This window comes from Gorilla gorilla, chromosome 20 (assembly GCF_029281585.2).
Source record: "Gorilla gorilla gorilla isolate KB3781 chromosome 20, NHGRI_mGorGor1-v2.1_pri, whole genome shotgun sequence".
NCBI classification, from domain to species: domain Eukaryota; kingdom Metazoa; phylum Chordata; class Mammalia; order Primates; family Hominidae; genus Gorilla; species Gorilla gorilla.
Window position 1 is genome coordinate 54,721,559 of NC_073244.2, and position 24,184 is coordinate 54,745,742.

The 24,184-nt window shown below is 41.6% G+C and overlaps 1 long non-coding RNA gene across 1 annotated transcript in view; it reads left to right on the plus strand.

Moving 5' to 3' along the window:
• The first annotated feature begins 6,921 nt into the window (after positions 1-6,921).
• Positions 6,922-24,184, plus strand: part of LOC134757686 (uncharacterized) — an 84,218-nt gene continuing 66,955 nt past the window's right edge. The window contains exons 1-2 of the long non-coding RNA XR_010131974.1: positions 6,922-7,070; positions 18,131-18,284. This is a non-coding gene — a long non-coding RNA (uncharacterized lncRNA). The remainder of the gene's footprint in view (positions 7,071-18,130; positions 18,285-24,184) is intronic.

Sequence of the window (24,184 nt, forward strand, 5' to 3'; positions counted from 1 at the left end):
CAAATAGAATATGTTGCATGATTCCATTTATATAAAGTTCTAGAAGAGGCAACATGAAAGCCATGGTAATAAGAACAGCAGTTGCCTGAAGTTTTGGGGTTTGGTGATATGAGGAAATTTTCTGGAGTGATGGAAATATTCTTTGTCTTTATTAGGATGATGTTTTCACAGGTGAATATATTTGTGTAAACTCATCAGAATATATAAAGGATCCTACAACTCAAAATAGAATTTAAAAAAACCACAAAACGTTATTGTGATGGTTAATATTGAGTGTCAACTTGATTGAATTGAAAGGATATAAGTATTGCTCCTGTGTGTGTCTATGAGGGTATTGTCAAAGAAGACTAATATTTGAGTCAGTGGACTGGGAGAGGCAGCCTCTTCCTCAATTTGTGTGTGCACCATCTAATCAGCTGCCAGCGTGGTAGGATAAAAGCAGGCAGAGGAACGGGAAAGGACTAGACTGGTTTGGTCTTCTGGCCTACATCTTTCTCCCAGCTGGATGCTTCCTGCCCTCGAAAATCAGACTCCAAATTCTTCAACTCTGGGACTCGGACCTTTGAACACAGACTGAAGGCTGCACTGTCGGCTTCCCTACTTTTGAGGCTTTGGGACTTGGACTGACTTCCTGGATCCTCAGCTTGCAGATGGCCTATTGTGGGACCTCACCTAGTGATCATGTGAGTCAGTGCTCCTTAATAAACTCCCCTTTATATATACATCTATCCTACTACTTCTGTCACTCTAGAGAATCTTGACTAATATGGTTATGCATTTTTTAATGTAAATTATGCCTTAATTAACAATAAATATCTTCTCAACCTCCAAAAAGAGACTTTCTGTCTGAAACTTGAGAATAAATCTAAAGTTTTCATTTAATAATGAATTTGTAAAAGACAGGAAAATTGATTTTGGCATTAATTTGTTGAACAAATATCTGTTGAGCATGTCCTATGTGGCAGGGGCTGAGTGTGGGGTGTGGAGTGGGTGAATGTAAGGAACATATAGTTCCTGGCTCCCTAGAGCTCATGGTCTAGGGGTTGGAGAGAATTGGTACATTGGGATTTTAAAGGGGGTGCCAAAGGTGGTGATGACAAAGTTCAGGGAAGAACAACTGGAGCGGAGGGAGGGCATCAACATGGATGCTGAACGAAGCCGATGTACTGCTAAGAGTGAGGTGGAAAGTATCATGCAAACCCCAGAGCTTCAATTGTCAATACATATTGGGGTGTGACCAGCAGATTGATAGAAGACAGTAAAGAGAGATGGGTAAATGCCAATAGAGCAGAATAGCATGACTTGTCAAGAGACAGGACTTTTCAAGGTGAAAGGAAGGGAGATGGTCCTGAAGCAGCGGTCATGTCTATGACCCAACCAAGCCCTAAGCGATGACAGATAGGAGCAGAGTCAGGGTCCTCAGAGGACAACTTAGTTTTAATTAAGGAAAGAAGTTGAGAAGAATATGTTAAGAAACATTTGAGGGCATATTACAGTTTGCTGGCTATGGGTTAGGGTAGGGTGGAAGAGAGAGATTTGGAATAAAGGGTATGGATGGGACAAGACAAAGCAGGGCACCAGCCCTACCTTGGACCTTTCCTTAACTTGAGAAAGTCATGTCCATGTTGATTCAGCCAATCTGACTCAGGTATTACGTAACTTGAAATTGAACCATCCCAACTGATATAAGTGGTGATACTGAGTAACACAAATGTGCTTTCTGGATTCACACATGCACTTTTTTTACATGAAAAGTTCAAACTTCTATGTGGAGATTTTTTTCAACAGTATCCTCAAGAAGTATTCATCATGCAACTCTTTCTAGGAAAGGTATTTTAAAAAGAAGAAAAATGTCATTTCTGGCCCCAGAATGTCAAGACATACGTCTCTGAGAGATTTAGTTCTAATTATTATTGTAGAGTCTTGTGGGTGTTTCTTATAATTTTAATTTTTACGAAAAACAAATCTGTCCATCCATGCATCTATGTATGTATTATATATGTATCTATATTCATCATCATCATCATCATCATTATCCGTCTATGATCTATCTATAGTGTATCTATCTAATAATCTACCTATGCAGAACTGCAAAATTCACAGGACTGGCCCATACTGCCCTCTGCTCCCCACTTTGTCTAAACTTCAAAATGAAGTTTCTGGACACAGGGCTATGAAATGCAAAATGAAACAACTCATGTCCAATGTTCTGACACTCTGCTGCTCATGAAAACCTGCAACATCCAACTGAGTTTTTCATTTTTAACATTAGCAGGTCTAGTTCTCTATCTTCATAGAGAGTTATTTTTAATTTTATTAGGGGATAAATTCTTTTTTTATAAAGAAATTATTAGGTATCAAAATACCACAATCTCTTTATGGATCCAACTATATTATGTATATGGGCAAAGTATTTTCAACTTAAGAGTAACATTCCTGTTCCTCGAACACTATTTTGAAAGTTTGGATTAAGGGATATTAACTTCCTTAAGACAAAACAGACTCACAGTTGAAAACTACTCAACTTGTATATAGAAGTTGCTTAATTAATATCAATGATTTTTATTGTATTGGAACAAAATAGACTATAACTTTTTATAAGATACATATGGGTTTGTTACTAAATATTATTAAAATGAATATAATGCTATAATATTCTTATTTTGAGGTAATACATACATAGTCTGCAAAAATTAGGTTTCCTGGTGTCATTAACCACTTATGCAATTATTTTTCTGAAATGAATACACACGCTGTATGTCCAGTTTTGCCTGATATAAGTTTTAAAACAACGTATATTGGAATCTTGGAACTAAAAATGAGAAAATCAGTGTCCCCTTGATGTCAATTTCAGTTTCAACTACACTTGCTATTTTATTTTTAATCAGTTACTTACGTTATCTGTACATTGTCACAGTTGATGGTATTTGTTTTCTTCTCTGTGACCATAATTTGCACAGATTTAACCATAATGCATCGTTAAAGATTACAAGAAATCTTTTAGACACAGCTCCTCTCAGTTGCTGAGGATCCAACCTTTACTCATTTGTTTTCTTCATGAATATATATTTCCTGAGTTGTATGTTTGTACATAGCTATTTGTAGCCTTTGAAGTTTATGGAAGTTTGTTTGGTTGCATTCTTGGGGCACATTTTCTTTCCCTGAGGACTGTTAAGGTTAGGATATTTGACCCTTTCAAACCTCACGTTGAAATTTAGTCACCAATATTGGAGGCTGGGCCTAATAGAAGGTGTTTGGGTCATGGGGACAGATCCCTCCCATTGAATAGATTAATGTCCTCTCCTGATGGTGAATGAATTCTTCCTCTATTAGTTCCTGCAAGACCTGCTTCTTAAAAGAGTGGGCCACCTCCCGGTTTCTCTCTTCCTTCCTCTCTCATGTAATCTCTGCACATGCTGGCTTCCCCTCCTCTTCTGCCATGAGTGGGAGCAGACTGTGGCCATCACCAGACGAAGATGCCCAATTTTGAACTTTCCAGCCACCAGAATCATAAGCCAAATCATCTCTTTTCCTTTATAAATTATCCAGCCTCAGGTATTCTTTATAGCAACACAAAAGGGACAAGGACTTTTTATATCTTGCCCCACTGTCTTCTAGCATTTCATGTGTCCCATAAAGAAATCTTAGCCTCCTAGGTTTTTTTTCTGAATATCCACAGAATTCTTTCCATAACTTCAAATACCAGCAATTTATTGGGGTATTTGTTAATTATTCAATATAAACACAGCCTTGTAATTCTTGGGCTATTTCTGTCTGCAGATTCCAATTTCATTGTATTTCAGGAATTTCACTTTGAATTGTATCTTTGAAAATTTGTTTTCATGTTCCATTCATTTTTTAACCCATGCAAGGCATTTAGTGTTAATGATATTTGATCTCTTCCCTACCACCCCCTCCCATCCCCCTCTTTTTCTCTATCTCTGTCTTCCATCTTTTACTTTTCGTTCTTTTCCATCTCACGTGCTCATTTTTTCTTCTCAAAACCATCCTTCGAATTCCTTCAGTGGTGTCTCATCTCCCTTTTGCTGCTTCCATCATGACCTTTGATTTTGGTCTCTTTTTGTGTCTCTCTCTCTGAGATTCTGAGGCTCTGACTATTCCATTTTTATTCTCATTTGTTTCTAATTTGTTTCCAAGACTCTGTCTACTCCCTTTTCATTCTCATTTATTACTAATTTATTTCTGAGGCTTTACCCACTCACTTTTCATTCCCATCTAACCTAATGTATTATCAGTTCTTCCTTAAAGCCTTATATTGCTTCTTTAAATTCTCATTTCAGAGAAACAATAGTGTCTTTAATTGATTCCTTAGAAATAACTTTGTTCATGGTTTTTGGCTCCATTGTGGTATATAATCTTTCCAGGTGTTATCGTCATAAATCATGTTCTGTTCTTTTTTTTTTTTCATTTCAGCATCATTTTAAAGGCCCCCAGCTGGCTCCACCCTTTTTAAGTAGCATTGTTCCTCATCTTTTTAAACTAGAATTTTGGGCAAAGTTCTGGGGAAAGGGGAAGAGGAATGTGCTAAACAAATGGGAAGATTGGGTTTCAGTCTGTTATCTCTAGGATGTTTCTCAGCTGGACTCGGCCTGTGGGTTATCTGGTCCAGCATAGCAGGACATCTTCCAGGCTCACAAGGAGGCTGTGCATTTTACAGAACATTTTAATGTGATTATTTTACCTTCACTTATCTTCACCAGGCAGCTTTGGACAAAGACGGCCAGGTAGCTTTTATCTTATTGACTCTTCCTTCTATCCTATGCCATGATTGAAACATGATGTAGGCTTCCAAAACCAGGACATGAACCTTGATCTTAACTTTCTAAGCACGGGATAGACACATTTCCTTTCAATGTGTGCTACCCATCCACTTTGGATAAGTATGAGCTGGGTCCACTCTGCCTGAGTCACACATAGAAAGACACCTTCTCTTGGAGTTCCCAAATACCTCCATCCACTTCTGATACACTTGGCTATCTTCCTGCATCTCCTGTGATCCAGGGTTATAGGGGATCTGTAGCTTCATCCAAGATAACATTTGTTTGTTTCTTCTTCTCTTGTTTGCTTTGGATTGGTTTCATAAAGGAAATCAGACAAAAATATACTTACACTACCATTTGAAAAGAAAAGATAAATTCCTTCTTTCAAATTCATTCCTTTTTATTTCTTTCCAATGAATCTCATGGGGTGAGGGGGGGACTGAAGAGAATGTCCAACCTACTCAAATCCAAAATGTCACAGGTATAAGGCACAGAAAATTTTACCAGTCTAATGATGGCAGTTTTAATGCTATATGAGGACAGACTATGCAAAAATGCTATTAATGAGGATGAGGAGCTACAGGAACAAACCTGATGAGGAACTGTAATTCTATTAGAGGAATGTATATAGCCATCATTTTTTTCTTTAATCCAAAACAGTTAGATTGCTTATATAGACAGCCACATTCAATTCTAAGCTATTTGTTTGAAATGCACCAGAGGATGCAGATATATATATATATCCTTTTACCTTAATTTCCATTTTATTCTTTCCCTCCCATTTTATCTGTGCTATAGAGTATATTTTTCCTACTTGAGCTCAACATGCTGTTGTGCAGAAAGCCTTCTCTTGGGAGTTCCCAATATGTTGGCCCAGATGAGTGCAGCAGACATTTGGCCCAGGTGAGCCCAGCAGATATTTACATGAAATATTAGGGAGCATCCATCTGGGCTATGTGACTTAGGCTGGCAATACACGAAAGAGGATTCCGATTTGTTGTATAAATCACCCTCAGAGCCCCCAACAGTGAACACATAGGGGGTTCTTTTCATTTTCATGATGCTTAATATAATCTTTAAAAATAATTAAAATTAGGTGAAGTGTGTAGATTTCTGAGAGATTACAGAAAGACACTAGTTTTGATACCTCTTGCTTGTAGCATTTGACTGACATAAACAAACTAAAACGTTTAAAAAGAACAGGGATTCTTCCCGGTAGTATAGTGCAATGGGTAGGGGGAAAAAAGTTCAAAATTGATAAATAGACCAATATTATTCTCAAAACTCATACCATTGTGATTGGGAAGAAATGAGTACATATTACTTAGTCACTTCATGTTACTATATACTTATATTAAAACAACAAAGAGGAAATTATAGGAAAAAAAGTCATACATTTAAAGGATGGAAGAAAATCCTAGGTTTACTCAGAGCTCAAGATCCCATTGAGATGAATATTGTTCTTTCCTTGGATTGTTCCTTCATTTCATTCATTCACTCATGTATGCATTTATTTATTTAGAGATGGGGTCTATTTCTGTATTTATTTATTTATTTATTTATTTATTTATGGAGTGTTACTCTGTTGCCCAGGCTGGAGTATAGTGGCACAATCATAGCTCACTGCAGCCTTGAACTCCTGGGCTCAAGTGATGCTCCTGCATCAGCCTCCTGACTAGCTGGGACTACAGGTGTTTGCCACCATGCCCCACTAATTTTTAAGTTTTTTTGTATTGATTGGGTCTCCCTATGTTGCCCAGGCTGGCCTTAAACTTTTCAGCTCAGCGATCTTCTGCCCTGGCCTCCGAAAGCACTAGGATTGCAGGTGTGTCCCTTCATTTCTAATGAAGGAAGGTTTTCCTTTGAATATCTCACAACAGATATTTTCAAAAGAAAGGCATATTTGAAGCAACCATCAACAAGGTTTACTTGAAAATTAATCTGATATTTACAAGTGCATTATATAACAGAACTGTTACAGACTGAATTGTGCAACGCCTACCCCAAATCTCTTATGTTGAAATCCTAACACCCAGTACCCGGAATGTGATTGTATTTGGAGATGGGTCATTAAGGAGGAAATTAAAGTAAAATGAGGTCACATGGGTGGGCCCTAATCCAATAGGACTGGTGTCCTTATAAGAAGAGGAGATGAGGACACAGACACACACAGAGAGAGGACCCTGTGAGGATGCAGGGAGAAGACATCATCTACAAGCCCAGGAGAGGGACCTCAGGAGGCACCATCCCTGCTGACACCTTGATCTCAGTCCTCTAGCTTCTAGAACTGTAAGAACAATTTCTGCTGTTTAAGCATTCCCACATGTGGGACTTTGTTATGGCTGCCTGAGCAGCCTAATGGGAGTGCAAAGACTTTCTTTAAATAATGTATAACAATGTTGGTTTGGAAATGACTATCCAGTGTTGAGTTCAAAGCTTTATCTTTATGGATGCTGCTATGAGTGAGTGTCTAATTTGGGGGCATAATAGTGACATTCTTCGGGAGAAATGCAGACTCCGATCAGTGCAGAAAATGGCACAGAATAATGTTTAAAAATGCCCTCCAGGCCATAACATGGTTGGGTTAGGAGGAGGAATACTAACCATTCCAATCCTAAAACAGAGAATTTTGGGTTTCTTTCATGAGTTCATCACCTCTGACCTTCATAGGTAAGGGACCATCACACAGACATATGCCATTTTCATATAACTCTCTATCCAAACAAAGGCTGAACATTCAGCATGGAGGAACTCTCCCAGCACCCGTGGTCAGCACCTTGGCCTGCAACCCCACTCTGGGCACTGGTGTGGGGGTGGGATTCTTTATGAACTTGGGCCCCAATTCTGCTTCCCCTGGAAAGCTGGACCCACACAACATCACCCTCATATGCAGACCCTCATGTGTGGGCACCTGTGCCTACCCGGAGCTGGCGGTCAGCTCTAGAAGCTGGTTCAGGACAGGATACTCCCATCCAATCTGTGCCCACCGTAGAAAAGAGCCAGCCAAGTGTCTGCTACCACAGGGCTCTTCACACATGGAAAAGCTGCCCTGCAGAAGTGTCCCAGGAAAGGTCAGGGGGACAAAAAAAGGTCACAGTGATTTGCCTCCAGACACTGGACACTTTTACCTGGAGAGTACAGGGCATGCTCCTCTCCAAACCTGATCTTGCTACATTTGTGCTGCCCACAGTAGGGGCACCACTGAGTTTTCAAAGAAGACAGCAGGCTCTGAATTGTGCAAGGAAAATAAGTGCTTGAATTTTGCAGCATGCATGCAGTGTTCTACTTTTAAGAATGCTACTGGGCTCCTCTGATATTCAAGAAAGGCCCCCAACAGCTCAGATGGTAGTTTTCTAATCCTGTCTTCCCACATGCACATTTACCTCCTCTGCCCAAGAACTGAATAACAGACATGAGTGCTTGGGACATCATGCTGTCTACTGTCATCCCCTTCCTGAGACCCCCTCTCCCCATCTCTTGACACCCCTCTTCTTAGCTCCCTCTTTCTTTCTGGCCTGTTACACTCAACCTCTCCAGTGTCCTAACAAGTACCCGCTCAAACCTACTTCCTCTCCTGCTGTGCTTCTTCTTCAAAAGTGCTTTGCTTCTCATCCTCCCCTTCTTTCCTTGCCCTCTTCCCTGCTTCCCTCTTCCAAGCACTTCTCAGCTACAAATGAGAAGGAAGCGATCTGATTAAACAGGTGATGAGCAGAGTCATGTTCTGAGGGGATTTGCATTTTTAAAAGGAGATTAATGACCACATCTGACAATGTCACCCTGGAATCTTATGCAGAGTGACAGGGGAGTGGGGATGAACTCCGTTCAGGGCAGGAAGTGAGAGTTTGGATCTGAAGTACTTTTCAGATGCTGAAGTCATAGGATCTTGCAGTTACTTCCTGGGTAGAGCCATAAACAAACGTCTCTTCTGCTGAGTGGGGTCTGAGAAGATAGAGGGAACGGTGACCCAGGAGCTCTGGAATTATCTGGCTGTGTTACACTTGCAGGACTACACACATTTAAGTGAAAAAAACATGCTTTTCGTCCACCTGGCTGACCTCTTAGCCTGCTCTCCTCTTATCGTTCCCTCGAAGGCATCATTTTTTAAAAGAGAAATTTAAACTCTGTCCATCTCATCCCCTTTGGAAGAAAGTTAAGATTCCTTTCTGAGCTCTTTCATCATCTGGAGTTTAAAAGCTTCCCCTCCTCTGTCAACTCTCTTTGAATCCCTCATGTCACACCAAACTTGAAAAGAGACAAATACTTTTGCATGACTCCCTGCAGGCTCCATTTTGCCCCGTAGTGACAGCCCCATGTCTTGGCTTTCCTGATTGGAAAAACTTCTCAAGCTTTCTACATTCATGATCTGCACTTCTTCAGTGCAACCTTCCCCAGTTTGTCTCTGATGTCCAATGGTCCCTGCATTAATCCTGTCCAAGCAACAGGTGACCCTCATATCATCTCAGCTTCTATGTCCCACCTTTTTTTTTTTTTTTTGGGGACAGGGGTGTCACTCTGTTGCCCAGGTTGGTCTCAAACTGTTGCGCTCAAAAGATCCTCCGGCCTCATCTTCCTGAGTAGCTGGTAGGGGTGTGAGCCCTTCTGCTTGGTCTCCAGTCCTGTGCTTTTCTTTTTTGACCTACACAACATTCGGTGGTTGACGTCCATGTTCATGTAATTGTCTTCTCTGGCTTCTCGGGGCCACCGTGCATTCCCTTCTCCCTCTTTTCATTTATTATCTTTTCATCTAGTAAGACCCATCTTCCCCTAAAGATGTATATTTTCCTCAAAGCAAGGATTGGCTTACCTTCACAAACTGAGTCTCCAATGACCACATAAACTGAAATGCAATAGAAATCATGGACAGATGTGAGCTCTTCTTCTACTTCCTGTGTCCTCTGCTGGTTCTTCTCACCAACATCACATACTGCTAAGTAAGCGAGTGATGTTAAGTTAGAAAATGGACTGAGTCCAGTAATTCATTTGGCATGCTCCAAAATCCTTCCCTGAGATCTATCTACTCTCCAAATTATACTTGTTAGAAATACAGGAAGATCCTTTTCACATGAGCTAATTAGGGTGAATACATGTAAGTGTTGGTAAGAAGTACTAAAAACACTGGAATTTGTGATATTTCATTGAAGAACCAACTTCCACCCAGCCCTTCACATTGTTCTCTTTTGGTAGTTTCTTGTCATTTCCTCCTTTTATTATCAATAGAGCTGCTGTGAACATGCATGTACAAGTTTCTGGGTGGACATATGTTTTCATTTTTTTGGGGGGGTAGACATGAAAGAGTAGAATTGCTGGGCTGTATGATGAATCTGTGTTCTAACTTTTCAGAAGCTGGACTTCTACTGCTTCCTGATTTCACCTTCCACACCATTTCTGTAGTGAGGCCCACTCCTTGGCCTTACAAGACCTGAATTAAGTTAGGTGCCCAGAGCCGTTCTGTCATCGATTCTGTTCTTTCCCTTGCTAGCCTGTGTAATAATTGGCAATCAGACCTTTACATGAGCAATGGTTTCATATGTCTCCCCAACTATATTACAAGTTCCACGGGGGCAGAGCTATGTCTGTCTCCTTGACCTCTGTATCTGCCATGCCTGGCAGAGGGCTGTGAACACCGGTCACCCTCCATAAACACTGGGAGACAAACAAGGGAGTCAGTAGAGTTAGTTTTTTGCTTTTTTACCCCCAGAACTCTTATAATATGATTTGAGCTTTTCCTTCAAGGAAGTCCTTGGGCAGGTGATCATTCATAGGTGACATGAGGGAGTGCACAGCACATGAGTTTGCAGGAAAATGTAAACCCCACGTTGAAATTTGATCCCCAATGTTGGAGATGGGGATTTACGGGGAGTGTTTGGGTCATGGTGGCAGATGCCTCATGAATGGCTTGGTGCTGCCCTCATGGTAATGAGTGCGTTCTCTATTCAGTCCTGCAAGAGCTGATTGTTAGAAAGAGTCTGGCACCTTCCTCTCCTCTTTCTCTTGCTTCTTCTCTCACCATGTCATCTGTGCACACAACAGCTCCCCTTCCCATTCCACCATGAGTGGAAGCTCCCTGAAGCCTCACCAGAAGCAGATGCTGGTGCAATGCTTCTTGTACAGCCTGCAGAACTGTGAGCCAAATAAACCTTTTCTTTATAAATTATCCAGCCTCACTCAGGTATTCCTTTATAGCAATGCAAAACTGACTAAGACAGGGTATCAGGAGACCTAGCTTTGCCTGAATCTGAGAACTTCATCAGGACTCTTGGAACAATTTAGCCCACAGGTCCAAGGCTGATTTTTGTCACAGTGAAGTTCAGGTAGTAAGAATTCTCACTGGTGGCTGTTGAGGATGATGGTGGTGGGGATGGGTCATATGGAGAATTAGCAGTGGTAGACTAGAAATTGAAGTGGAGAAAGGGAAGAATTAAAAGTCAAAAACAGTGTGAGGGAGGAAAGCAATGGATATAACACCTCAGATCTTTATCCTTGAGAGGCCTTAAAGAATCTACTTAATAATAATCAGATGCTATTCTATAAGAACCTTGAGACTAGACATGTGATGACTTTTAGGAAACTGCACTGGGGCTGAAAATGCATGCAAATCTAGCTGACTCAGCTCCAGCCTTAACTGGCTCATAACTTGCTTCATATACATGACTGTATGTTAGCAAGGAAATGAGAGAGAATAACAGCACATCACATAGGCATGAAAAGTATTTGCAAAGCAGAAGTTCCCAAAAATGACATTTTGCAGTGTTTTCCAGAAGCAGATTCAGAAAACTGAAGACCAAAGTAATGAGGGAGCCGTCTCATGCCTAGATGAGCAGAAGCATACCAAAGGCTTAGTATTTCCCCAAGTAGTAGGCACCTCAAACTTGTTTAAGGAAAATACTCCTATTGATGAAACAGATACTGCAGTTGAAGCAGGAATCTGTTTGGTGTGCTGCCTTAAATAGCATGGGTAGATATTCAAACATGTTAGGACTCACTGGCCCTAGGAAAGACCCGCAAGTATCTGGTCTACACCAGGAAAGTGACAATGAAACACCAAACACCTTTTCTCCTCTAATTACCAAGAAAAGTATTTCTTTCCCAATGGTGGAAGACAATAATTTTGGGAATGATGAAGTTTTCTGGAGTGTGAAGTGGATATGTCTTATAAGTTTAATCCACAGCTTCACCACTTCATAAGTGGATAATCGAATTGTGCCTCAGGTTCCTCAGACTTGGGGATATTAAGAGTACCCTCAGTCACCACAAGGTGGGTACCAACATAAGAAAAGTGTGTAGCAAAATCCCAGGGGCACATGTTCTTAAAGTGCCTAGTGTGGTATTAGAATGACAAGTGGTAGATGACCTACTTGTGCAGAAATTTAGAGTTATTTTGTGATTTCCAAATGATCATGTGTGCTTTCCATATGGTGTCCAGACTGGGGGTGCTGCAGCTAGAAAGGGAAGAAGGTTTCCATATTTCCTGAGACTGGAGTCACATCCTGTCACCAATGCACTCACCTGCTGACTAACCAGTGTACTTCTGGGAATTGCAAATGCATGAAATGGCACCCATTCTAGACTAGTCACGGCAGTGTTGGTGATGGCCACAGACCGGGAATGACCCAGACGTTTATCCGTAGGGAACTAGGTCATGAGCCATGATCCTCATCATGGATACTGTGCAGCTGTGGCAAAGAATGAGGTATCCTTCTGTCTGTGCACTGGGAAAGGTTTCCAAGATACACCGCACAGTGAGAAAAACAAGAAGCAGAACAATGCACGGTGTGCTAGCTCTTACATTACAAAGGAGGAAATGTAAAATTAATTTACAAATGGCCAATAAGCACATGAAAAGATGCTCAACATCACTAATCATTAGGAAAATAAAAATCACAACTACAGTGGGATACCATCTTACATCCATTACAATGGTTGTTCTCAAAAAAGAAGAGAAAAACAGAAAAGAATAGTGTTGGCGAGGAGGAATAGGAACGCTTGTGTAGTGTTTGTGGGTATGTAATATGGCGCAACCACTGTGGTCATTTCTCAAAAAATTAATCATAGACTTACCACAAGATGCAGCAATTCGGCTTCTGGTGTATTCCAAAAAGAATGTAAAGCAGGGGCCCCTGCAGATATTTGCATGTCTTTGTTCATAGCAGCATTATTCACAATAGCTAAAAGTTGGAAACAAGCCCAGTGTCTATCCATCTGTGAATGAATAAACAAAACGTGGTCTATACGTACAAATGAATGGATTCAGCCATAACAAGAAGGGTGGTTCTGATGGTGCTTCAACATGAATAAGTCTTGAGCTCTTTCTGCTAAGTGAAATAATCAGACTCAAAAAGACAAATATTGCATGATTCCGCTTAACAGAGGTGCCTAACATCATGAAATGCATAGGCAGAAAATGAAAAGGTGGTTGTCAGCGGCTGGAGGGAGGGGGAAAGAGGAGTTGGTGTTTAATGGGCACAGAATTCCAGTTGGGGAATACGAAAAAGTTCTGGGTGGGGATGGACAGTGGTGGTGGTTGAACAACAACCTAAATGTACTTCCTGCCACTGGATATACACATAAAAGTGGTTAAAATGGGCCAGGCGAGGTGGCTCACGTCTAATCCCAGGACTTTGGGAGGTCGAGGCAGGCAGATCACGAGGTCAGGAGATCGAGACCATCCTGGCTAACATGATGAAATTCCCTCTCTACTAAAAATAGAAAAAATTAGCCGGGCGTGGCGGCATGCACCTGTAGTCCCAGCTACTCAGGAGGCTGAAACAGGAGAATCGGTTGAACTCGGGAGGTGAAGGTTGCAGTGAGCTGAGATCACCCCATTGCATTCCAGGCTGGGTGACAGAATGAGACCCCTTCTCAAAAAAAAAAAAAAAGAAAGAAAAAGAAAAGAAAAAAAGTGGTTAAAATGGTGAATTCTGTGTTATATATATTTTACCATAATTTACAATAATTCCTATTGTTTTGCATAAAACAGCTGTAGAAAGCTTTGCAGGTCATGAACAGCACAGCTGGCCACTGAGGCTGGTGAGGGGCTAGGACCTGGGTGCATAGGGAACAGGGGTGAGACACAGGCTCTTCATGCCGGCACACATATACGGATACACACAGATGCAAATTTCTGAGCCATCTAAATACAACACCTATTAAAAAATTAAACAGAAAAAGGAAATGTAATGGACCTGAAGGATAAGGGTAGGTGGGTGGCTGCTCAGGAGGACTGTGGAGGCCACATCACCCAACCTTTGAGGCCTCTCTTAGCAGCTGGAGAGCATCCCGGGGACTTGGGAGCTCTGGAAAGAGGAGCAGGAGAGGGCCATGGCCGGAGGAGGCCTGAAAAAGATCATCTCTGCCACAGAGCAGAAGCTGGCTCAGATGCTGGTGGCCACTGTGGAGACAGGGAGACCCAGGGAGACAACTGTATTCATTCAAGGAGGAATGGGTGGTGATGCAAACTTGGGTGGAGGCCACAGGGTGCAGAAGACAGGACACAGCAGAGAGAGATGTAGGACATGGAAGGGACAGAAAGGAGTGACCACTGGACATAAAGGGGCAAGGAAAGTGAAAGCATGAGAACATCTGCTGGGCATCTGGCTGAGGGGTCGTTTGCCCAGGGTGCCCTTCCCTAAGGGAGAACCCAGGACAGGAGCAGATTCAGAGAAAGCCACCCAGCTCACTCCAGCAAGAAGCAGAAAAGGGACTGGTTAAAGGACAGGGTAGGAAGGTCACCAAGCTCCAAGGGCCCTCATGAAGCCGGCTTGGAGGCCACAGGGCCCAGGGCAAGGACCAAACCACAGGCACAGGACATGTCCGGTCAAGATCTTCTGGCTACCGCAGGAGGCAGAAACCACACCCTGCACCCTGCACTGCTGAGGCTGGCCCTGGGGTCCAGAAGCTTCTGCACCAGAAGCTTCTGTCCCCCATCCCCACTCAAAAAATTAAAACAAAAACAAAAAGCAAATCGGTGCCATGCACCCTCTGCTTCCTGGTGCTGTTCAGGATCCTGAGTCTTTCACGGGAGCACCTGAAGGGGAAAGCCTGGACCCGTGTCGTTGTCCCTCCTGCAAGGAGTGCTGGGAAAATGAACTTTCCGGCTTCCTCCTTGGGAAGGCAGAACATTCCCCATGTGTACTGGTGGCATTTAAAAACTGCAGGGCAGCCAGAGAACATGGACCGTGTTCCACCAGGAGATTTTCCAGCGGGATGTCCCGGTGCAGACGCCTGGCCCAAGGTGGGTATTTGAGCTGAGGAACTGAGAAGCCGGTTTCTGCCTACAGTTAGAGATCCGAGAGGCATCAGCACATGGAAGGGAGGGAAGCTATGATGCCTCCAGGGTGGGAGATCAGATGAACCAGGAGAGGCATGGCCCGGGAGGAACCCTGGGGAGCAGCCTCCTTTAAAGCCTGGGGGAAGTAGCTTCAGAGAAGGTGGGGTAGGTTGGGTGGGGGGTGCTGGAAAAATATAATTAAGAAACAAATTTCTGCTCAGCCCAGAAACCCCCATCACATCCGTAGAAGTAAAAGAAACCTGTCTTATGATTGAGTAAGCATTAAGCCAAAATGTGATGCAATCTGCTGAGAGATGACAAAGTCAGAAATAAATCCCACTTTGGATCCAGCCAAGCAGGTGCAACCGGTTACACATATGGTCTCCAGATAGACGGTGACTAGTTCCCAGTTCAAAGGACTCAATGGCACCATTTGTCACACATAGTTCATCCTAAATTCACCCAATAACTGTGTTGATTCTCTGTGTGGTTAATTGGCTTTATCCACAGGAAAAACAAACCTCTCTTATCTATGACAGGAGGTAGTTTTGCAACTGGGAGTGAGATGCCCGCAGAACTGAGGTTCCTTCCTTCTCACAGAAACTGGGAGACAGGGGCGCTTTCTGCCCGGATGCCTGCCTTTCAGAGAGAGGTCTCCTATGGCCTTGAGGAGGACAGTTCTGGGTTGTGAGGCAGGAAAGATGCTTATGTATGTTTAGAAAGCTTTACATACATCTTCAAGGGACAGAGAAAGAATTTTCAATCACACCTCTTCTAAAAAATAAATGCTCTCAAAGTCCAGCCTAGGCAACATAGCAAGATGCTATCTCCACACACACAATAATAATAATCAATTTGCTGGGCATAGTGGGGTGTGCATGTAGTCCCAGCTACTCAGGAGGCTAAGGAGGGAGGATCACCTGAGCCCAGGAAGTTAAGGCTGCAGTAAGCTTGGATGGCACCACTGCACTCCAGCCTGGGTGACAGAGGGAGATTCTGTCAATGAATGAATGAATGAATAAATGAATGAATAGAAAATTCTCTGAGCAAAAAGAGGAGAGTCTCTTTATCTTTTTGCAACAGGCTAAACAAAATTTTTAAAAATGTATATTTGCCTCACAGAGATTATTCCAGGAAAAGAAGTGGCCCTCAGTGTCAAAGGATGCAAAACTAACCTGTGAGTTCCTGGCAGGTTTAGCAATAAAGCAGGATGTTGCTGCTCTCAGTACAAGCAATGTTAGAGAAAGGGGAAGATGGAAGTGGACAAGGACCAGTGAGTGGAAGGTGACAAATGGAAGCAAAGAAACCCATCCAGACCATTGAAGATGCTTGACCGAGAAGAAAGAGGCGGTGGAGGGAACAGAAGCCCGAGGAAGTCATTTGTTGCAATAGGAGGCCTCAGAGCACGTGTAGGGTGCGGGGCAGAGCCCATGCAGAGGGGCTGTGGAAGGCTGGCAGGGTGCAGGTGGCCCCAATCTCTGTCACCCTTAGGAATATGTGGTCAGAGTTAAAGCTCAGTCTGTTTCTGGGATCAGGTAAGAGGTCAGCGTCCGGAGAAGAGAGGCGGATCTTCAGATCCTGCAGACCTCCACCGTGCCCTCTGTCCCTCTCGACTGCTTTTTCTCCATCTCCATTGTCTGGCTCACATTCGTGTCACGTTTTCATTTCTCCCTACCCCTCTTTTCTCTTTTCGCCTCTCTTTTTCTTCACCCTTGTACCTTTGGAAGTCCCACTAATAGAATTTAAACAGCTTTTCAAGTTGGTTTTTTGTTCCCAGAAATTGACTTTAGACTCTCCATGAATAATGTGGAAATCAAAGGAGTATAAGCTGGTTCATGTCTCTGCAAATAAACAAATAAAATCTACATTCCAATGTTTTCTTTTTCCAAAGTAGCCCACATTTGATTTTTTTTTTAATTACTGTCACTTGCAATAGATTTTTAAATCTTGTAACCTGGTTACACAAGTACCATGGGGCCAAAGCCTTACTTCCTGTAAGAGGAAACCAGGCTTGACTAGCCTCATGCTGGCTTTGAAGAAGTAAAATCAGGGGTTGATGGATTTGCATAGGGTAAATATCAAAGATCGAAAGTAAACAATAGGTGGTAGAGGGAATACCCCAAATTATAAAAAAAGAAACTGTTTAAGCCACAATAGAATTATCGTAGAAATAAACCACGGTCCTTCCTGCTAAAATATTCCACTTAGAATTGTAAAATATTCTTCTCAATAACTCCTGAAAGAGCCTATTAAGAAATTAATGAGGCTGGGCATGGTGGCTCACACCTCTAATTCCAGCACATTTGGAGGCTGAGACGGGTGGATCACTTGAGGTTAGGAGTTTGAGACCAGCCTGGCCAATATGGTGAAACCCCATCTCAACTAAAAATAACAAAAATTACCCAGGCATGGTGGCAGGCACTTGTAATCCCAACTACTCGGGATGCTGAGGCAAGAGAATTGCTTGAACCCAGGAGGTGGAGGTCGCAGTGAGCCAAGATGGCAGCACTGCACTCCATCCTGGATGACAGAGTTAAACTCCATCTCAACCAAAAAAAAAAGAAAAGAAACTAACAAATGTAAGAGCGTCTATGTTCCAAATCTGGTGTATTGTTTTATGCAGCCTTTCACAAGCTCTAAAAGATTCACCGTGCAGAACTGGAGGTTCTAGAGAAAGACCACGCCTCCTCCTACAGGTAACTCTTGATTCAGGAAGCAGCCCTTGGCTTATCCCTGGGCTTAGTGGAATTCAAATACCTGACCATAGGACACCAAGGGCTTTGGGACCTGAAAGGCACATCATGTCCTGGTGACATCTGAGTTACCTGGGGCATACACAGCCAGCCTCCAGCATCCCAGGGAGAGCTGTGTATGGGGTCAGGCTCAAGCAGGTCCCAGGGCACCAGTGACCCAATGGGTGACCCAGACTCCCATGGCACCTGCTCCTTCTGTTTCTCCCTCCGCCATATATATGAGCTCATGGGAAATGCTGTGACCTCTTACAGAGGAGGAAAGTGCATGGACTTCCAGTTTCTAGAACTGTGATACAATAACCTCCTCTTGCTTATCTACTCCTCTACAGTATTTTGTCATGGCGGCCCTAGAAAACTACTACATTGACTGTGAGGGTTAAGATGACACCAAGCATCAAATGCCACTCCCCGTTCCAACACTGAGACCATTCCACAGCCTCTGAATGACAAGACAGGCCTTCAAAATCAAGACTACCTGGCTAGGTAAGAAGTACTTTAGTCACACCACTTCTGAACTTTCTCGCCTACCTGCAGGGCAGGAATTTTTACCATTTTCAAATGAGGACACTGAAGCCCAGAGAAGTGATGCTATTTCCTGATGGATAAGAGGTGATATATTTCAGTCCTCAGACCAACTCTGAAGTAGCAAGGTTGTAGTCTTAAGAGTCAAATTTGGCTGGGCATGATGGTTCAAGCCTGTAATCCCAGCAATTTGGGAGGCCAAGGCGGGTGGATCACCTGAGGTCAGGAGTTCGAGACCAGCCTGGCCAACATGGTGAAACACCGTCTCTACTAAAAATATAAAATTTAGCTGGGTGTGGTGGTGTGTGCCTGTAATCCCAGCTACTTGGGAGGCTGAGGCAGGAGAATCGCTTGAACCCAGGAGGCAGAAGTTGCAGTGAGCCGAGATTGTGCCATTGCACTCCAGCCTGGGGGACAAGAGCGAGACTTCATCTCAAAAAAAAAAAAAAAAAAAGAATCAACCTTGAGCCAGGCACGGTAGCTCATGCCTGTAATCTCACCACTTTGGGACACTAATGAAGTCAGGAGTTTGAGACCAGCTGGGCAACATGCTAATACCCTGTCTCTACCAAAAATTTAAAAATTAGCTGGGTATGGTGGCTCATGCCTGTAATCCCAGCTATTTGGGAGGCTGAGGCACAAGGATGGCGTGAACCCAATAGGTGGAGCTTGCAGTGAGCCAAGATTGTGCCATTGCACTCCAGTCTTGAGTGCAAAAAAAAAAAAATCCATCTCAAAAAACAACACAAAAGGAATAAATATGTGGCTTCATGACTGTATGTTACTGGGCTTCTGACCTAGACTAAAAGATCAGTGAAGAGTTTCCTGAAGAGAAAGTGAGCTATGATGGGCCCACTGTACTCCAGCCTGGGCAACGTAATGAGGCTCTGTCTCAAGAAAAACATGCAGAATGAAACCACAATAAGATACCACTACAGAACTATTAGAATGGCTAAGATTAAAAAGAGTGACCACGCCAAGTGTTGGCAAGGATGTGGAGGCACTGGAATGCTCATGCTGCTGGTAGGAATGTAAGATGGTACAACTGCTATGGAAAGCAGTCTGGCAGCCTCTAAAAATTTCAGCATACACCCACCATGCAACTCGGCAATTCCATTGCATTCCCACATTTTTTTTAGTTAAAGGAAAATCAAGTGGAATGATCTTTAAAGAATTTTTGCCTGACAAATAAATGAAATGTGGGTAGTAGCCCAACACTCCCTGGTCAGTCTATACAGGGCATATGTGGCCTCATGGCCCCCAGGAAATATGGCTCTTTCCACAAGTGCTGAGTCCACTCTCTCCATCAATCCTAAGATGTTAGTTCCACAGCACTGCCAGCATTGGGCTTTGTCTATTTCTTTCTTTCTTTGTCATTTTTGAGAGGGGATCTTTCTCTGTCATCCAGGCTGAAGTGCAGTGATGCAATGTTGGTTGTAATGGCTCCCATTTCATTTCTAATTGATCTTATTTTGCTCTTCTCTCTTCTTTTCTTGGTTAATCTTGCCAATGGTCTATCAATTTTATTTATTTTTCCCAAAAATCAGCTTTACATTTTATTTATATTTTGTATTATTTTGTTTCAATTTCATTTAGTTCTATTCTGATGTTGGTTATTTTCTTTCTTCTGCTGGGTTTGGGTTTGGTGTGTTCTTGTTTCTTGAGTTTCTAGAAATGTAACCTTAGATTGTCTATTTCTGCTCTTTCAGGCTTTTTCATGTAGGCATTTAAGGCTATAAACTTTTAGCATGCTCTTTGCTGTATTCCAGAGATTTTGATAGGGTGCATCACTATTGTTCAGTTCAAAGAATTTTTAAATTTCCATCTTGATTTCATATTTGACCCAATGATCATTCAGGAGCAAGTTATTTATTTTCCATGTGTTTGCATGGTTTTGAAGGTTCCTTTTGGAGTTGATTTCCAGTTTTATTCTACTGTTGTCTGAGAGAGTACTTCGTATAATTTTAATTTTCTTAAATGTATTGAGACTTGTTTTGTGGCCTATCATATGGCCTATCTTGAAGAAAGTTCCATGTGCTGATGAATAGAATGTATATTTTGTGGTTGTTGGGTAGAATATTCTGTAAATATCTCTTAAGTCTATTTGCTCTAGGGCATAGTTTAAATCCATTGTTTCTTCCTTGACTTTCTGTCTTGATGACCTGTCTAGTGCTGTCAGTGGAGTACTGAAGTCCCTCACCATTATTGTGTTACTGTCTATCTCATTTCTTAGGTCTAGTAGTAATAGCTATATAAATTTGGGAGCTCCAGTGTTAGGTGCACATATATTTAGGATTGTGATATTTTCCTGTTGGACAAGTCCTTTTATTATTATATAATGTCCCTCTTTGTCTTTTTTAACTGCTGTTGCTTTAAAGTTAGTTTTTTCGATATAAGAATAGTTACTCCTGCTCACTTTTGTGGCCATTTGCATGGGGTGTCTTTTTCTACCCTTTTACCTTAAGTTCATGTGACACTTTATGGTTAGGGGAGTCTCTTGAGGGCAGCAGATACTTGCTTGGTGAATTATTATCAATACTGCAATTCTGTATCTTTTAAGTGGAGCATTTAGGCCACTTACATTCAATGTTAGTATTGAGATGTGAGGTACTGTTCCATTCATCCTGCTATTTGTTGCCTGAATACCTTGGTTTTATTCATTTATTTATTGTATTTTTGTTTTATAGGTCCTGTGAGATTCATGCTCAAAGAGGTTCTGTTTTGATGTGTTTCCAGGATTTGTTTCAAGATTTGGAGCTCCTTTTAGCAGTTATTGTAGTGCTGGCTTGGTAGTGGCAAATTCTCTGAGCATTTGTTTGTCTGAAAAAGACTGTTATCTTTCCTTTATTTATGAACTTTAGTTTTGCTGGATACAAAATTCTTGACTGTTAATTTTTTTTTTTTTTTTTCTGAGACGGAGTCTTGCTCTGTCACCCAGGCTGGAGTGCAGTGGTGGGATCTCGGCTGAGTGCAACCTCCGCCTCCTGGATTCACGCCATTCTCCTGCCTCAGCCTCCTGAGTAGCTGGGACTACAGGCGCCTGCCACCAGGCCCGGCTAATTGTTTTTGTATTTTTAGTAAAGACGGGGTTTCACCATGTTAGCCAGGATGGTCTTGATCTCCTGACCTTGTGATCCGCCTACCTCAGCCTCCCAAAGTGCTGGGACTACAGAAGTGAGCCACCGCACCTGGCCTGATAATTTTTTTTTTAAGGAGGCAGCAGATGGGTATGCATGCTCATTTGAGGTGTTCTTCCCTTATTGAAGATTACTAACATCACATGTGTTGAGAAGCATTTGGGATTATTTACTTAATTGATGAGTACTCATTTATTTTTACGTTAATTTGATACCACATATAAACAATATATAAACATAGGTAGGGACATATACATATGTGATATGTGATACAACATAGAACATATACATGTGCACATAAAGATAGAGGGAGACAGAAATACTTCAGATTTTTTATTTTAAAACTTTTTGCATGAACTCATAAAATTCACTGTTAAAAAAAAGACAGCTGGATTTAAATTGTGCTTTTGTAAATAGAAAAAGATAACATTTATCTGAGGAAGTCCTTGCTGAGTTTTAGAGAAAGTAGGTAGTAAATTTACATCTCAAAGCGCACACACACACACACACACACACACACACACAGAAAGAGAGAGAGAGAAGGAATTTGGGTGTGTTCAAGGAAGATTAAAAGTAGATGCCAAGGTAACACAAAAATGATAGAAATTTATAACAGCATTTTCTAAGGAGACCAGTTTTATTTACATACATAGCTTTTATTTTGGTCTCTGTTTTCCAACTGTACTCCAGGAAACACACTACACAGGCTCCCTTTTTAAGTGCTGGTGGGCCACTGCACATACAGACAGCCCACTTTAAGGGAAGAATCAGGGGAGAAGAGATGCAGACCCCAGAATTACGCCAACATAAAAAAACCTAAGTCAAAGGTCAAACCACACACTTGATATCTCATCGCCTGTTTCACCCTGTTTTCAGTGTACTTTACTTTCTTTAATTTCTGTTCTAAAGCTTTTAAATAAACTTTCACTCTTGCTCTAAAATTTGCCTAAATCTCTTCTTCTGCCTTATGACACTTAGTTGAATTCTTTCTTCTGAAGAAGCAAGAATTGAGGCTGCTGCAGACTTGTACAGATTTGCTGCCATTAATATACTTTAGTGCCATTCTACATGATAGAATATATATATTCTTATATTTATACATATATATATGTAATATATGTATTCATAGAGGCCTTGAATCTACATTCTTGCTGCACTTTATGTAAACAATCCAGGTATAAGACTAAAACTTATTTTGGAAATACATTGGTCCCATATGATTTCTATTTCATAAAAATGGGAGACAGGAGGGGGAAAATTATTTTTCAGAAGAAAACAACAAAACAACGGCTATTATATTTGTTCATTTTTTTTTAATTTTGTTATTTACCTACAATTTGGACTGAATCCTAAATTTTTTCCTGGCTACAAATTTCAAAACTAATGGTTTCAGAATTTTCTTCCATTTTTCTTCCATTTTGGTATATTATAAATTAAAACTGTGCTTTTTAAATTTTTATCTTTTTTTAATTACACTTTTAAGTTCTGGGATACATGTGCAGAACCTGCAGGTTTGTTACATAGGTATACATGTGTCATGGTGTTTTGCTGCACCCATTAACCCATCATCCACCTTGGGTATTTCTCCTAATGCTATCCCTCCCCTAGTCCCCCACCCCTCAACAGGCCCCAGTGTGTGATGTTCCCCTCCCTGTGTCTATGTGTTCTCATTGTTCAACTCCCACTTTTGAGTGAGAACATGTGGTGTTTGGTTTTCTGTTCCTGTGTTAGTTTGCTGAGAATGATGGTTTCCAGCTTCATCCATGTCCCTGCAAAGGATATGAACTCATCCTTTTTTATGCCTGCGTTGAATTCCATGGTGTATATGTACCACATTTTCTTTATCCAGTCTGTCATTGATAGGCATTTGGGTTGGTTCCAAGTCTTTGCTATTGTGAATAGTGCAGCAATAAACATATGCGTGCGTGTATCTTTATAGTAGAATGACCTATAATCCTTTGGGTATATACCCAGTAATGGGATCACTGGGTCAAATGGTATTTCTTGTTCTAGTTCCTTGAGGAATCACCACACTGTCTTTCACAATGGTTGAACTAATTTACACTCCCATCAACAGTGTAAAAGCGTTCCTATTTCTCCACATCCTCTCCAGCATCTGTTATTTCCTGACCTTTTAATGATCACCATTCTAACTGGCATGAGATGGTATCTCATTGTGGTTTTGATTTGCGTTTCTCTAATGACCAGTGATGATGAGCTTTTTTTCGTATGTTTGTTGCTCACATAAATGTCTGATTTTGAGAAGTGTCTGTTCATGTGCTTCACCCACTTTTTGATGGGCTTGTTTGGTTTTTTTTTCTTGTAAATTTGTTTAAGTTTGTTGTAGATTCTGGATATTAGCATTCTGTCAGATGGATAGATTAAACCTTGCAAGCTGAAACTCAACAACTTATGTAAACTTCTGGAGAAATCACAGCAACTTACATATAAACAACCCTTGTGCCTGCTGATGTGTGGACTACAGAAAAGGTACACATGAACACTGGATTCAGACTGCAATTTAGAGCAAGGTTGTGTCTCTAAAAGAAAAAAAAAAGGAAAGGAAAAGAACGGGGTAAGCAGGAAAGCCAAAGATCTCGGGTATCTCCAGATGATTGCCTGAACAAATTGTTTTTTCTTGCCTTCAAAACCTTTCAAGATGTATATATCTTTGTAAAAGAAACACATGCCAATTGTAACTTTAAGTGAGCAATCAAAATCTAG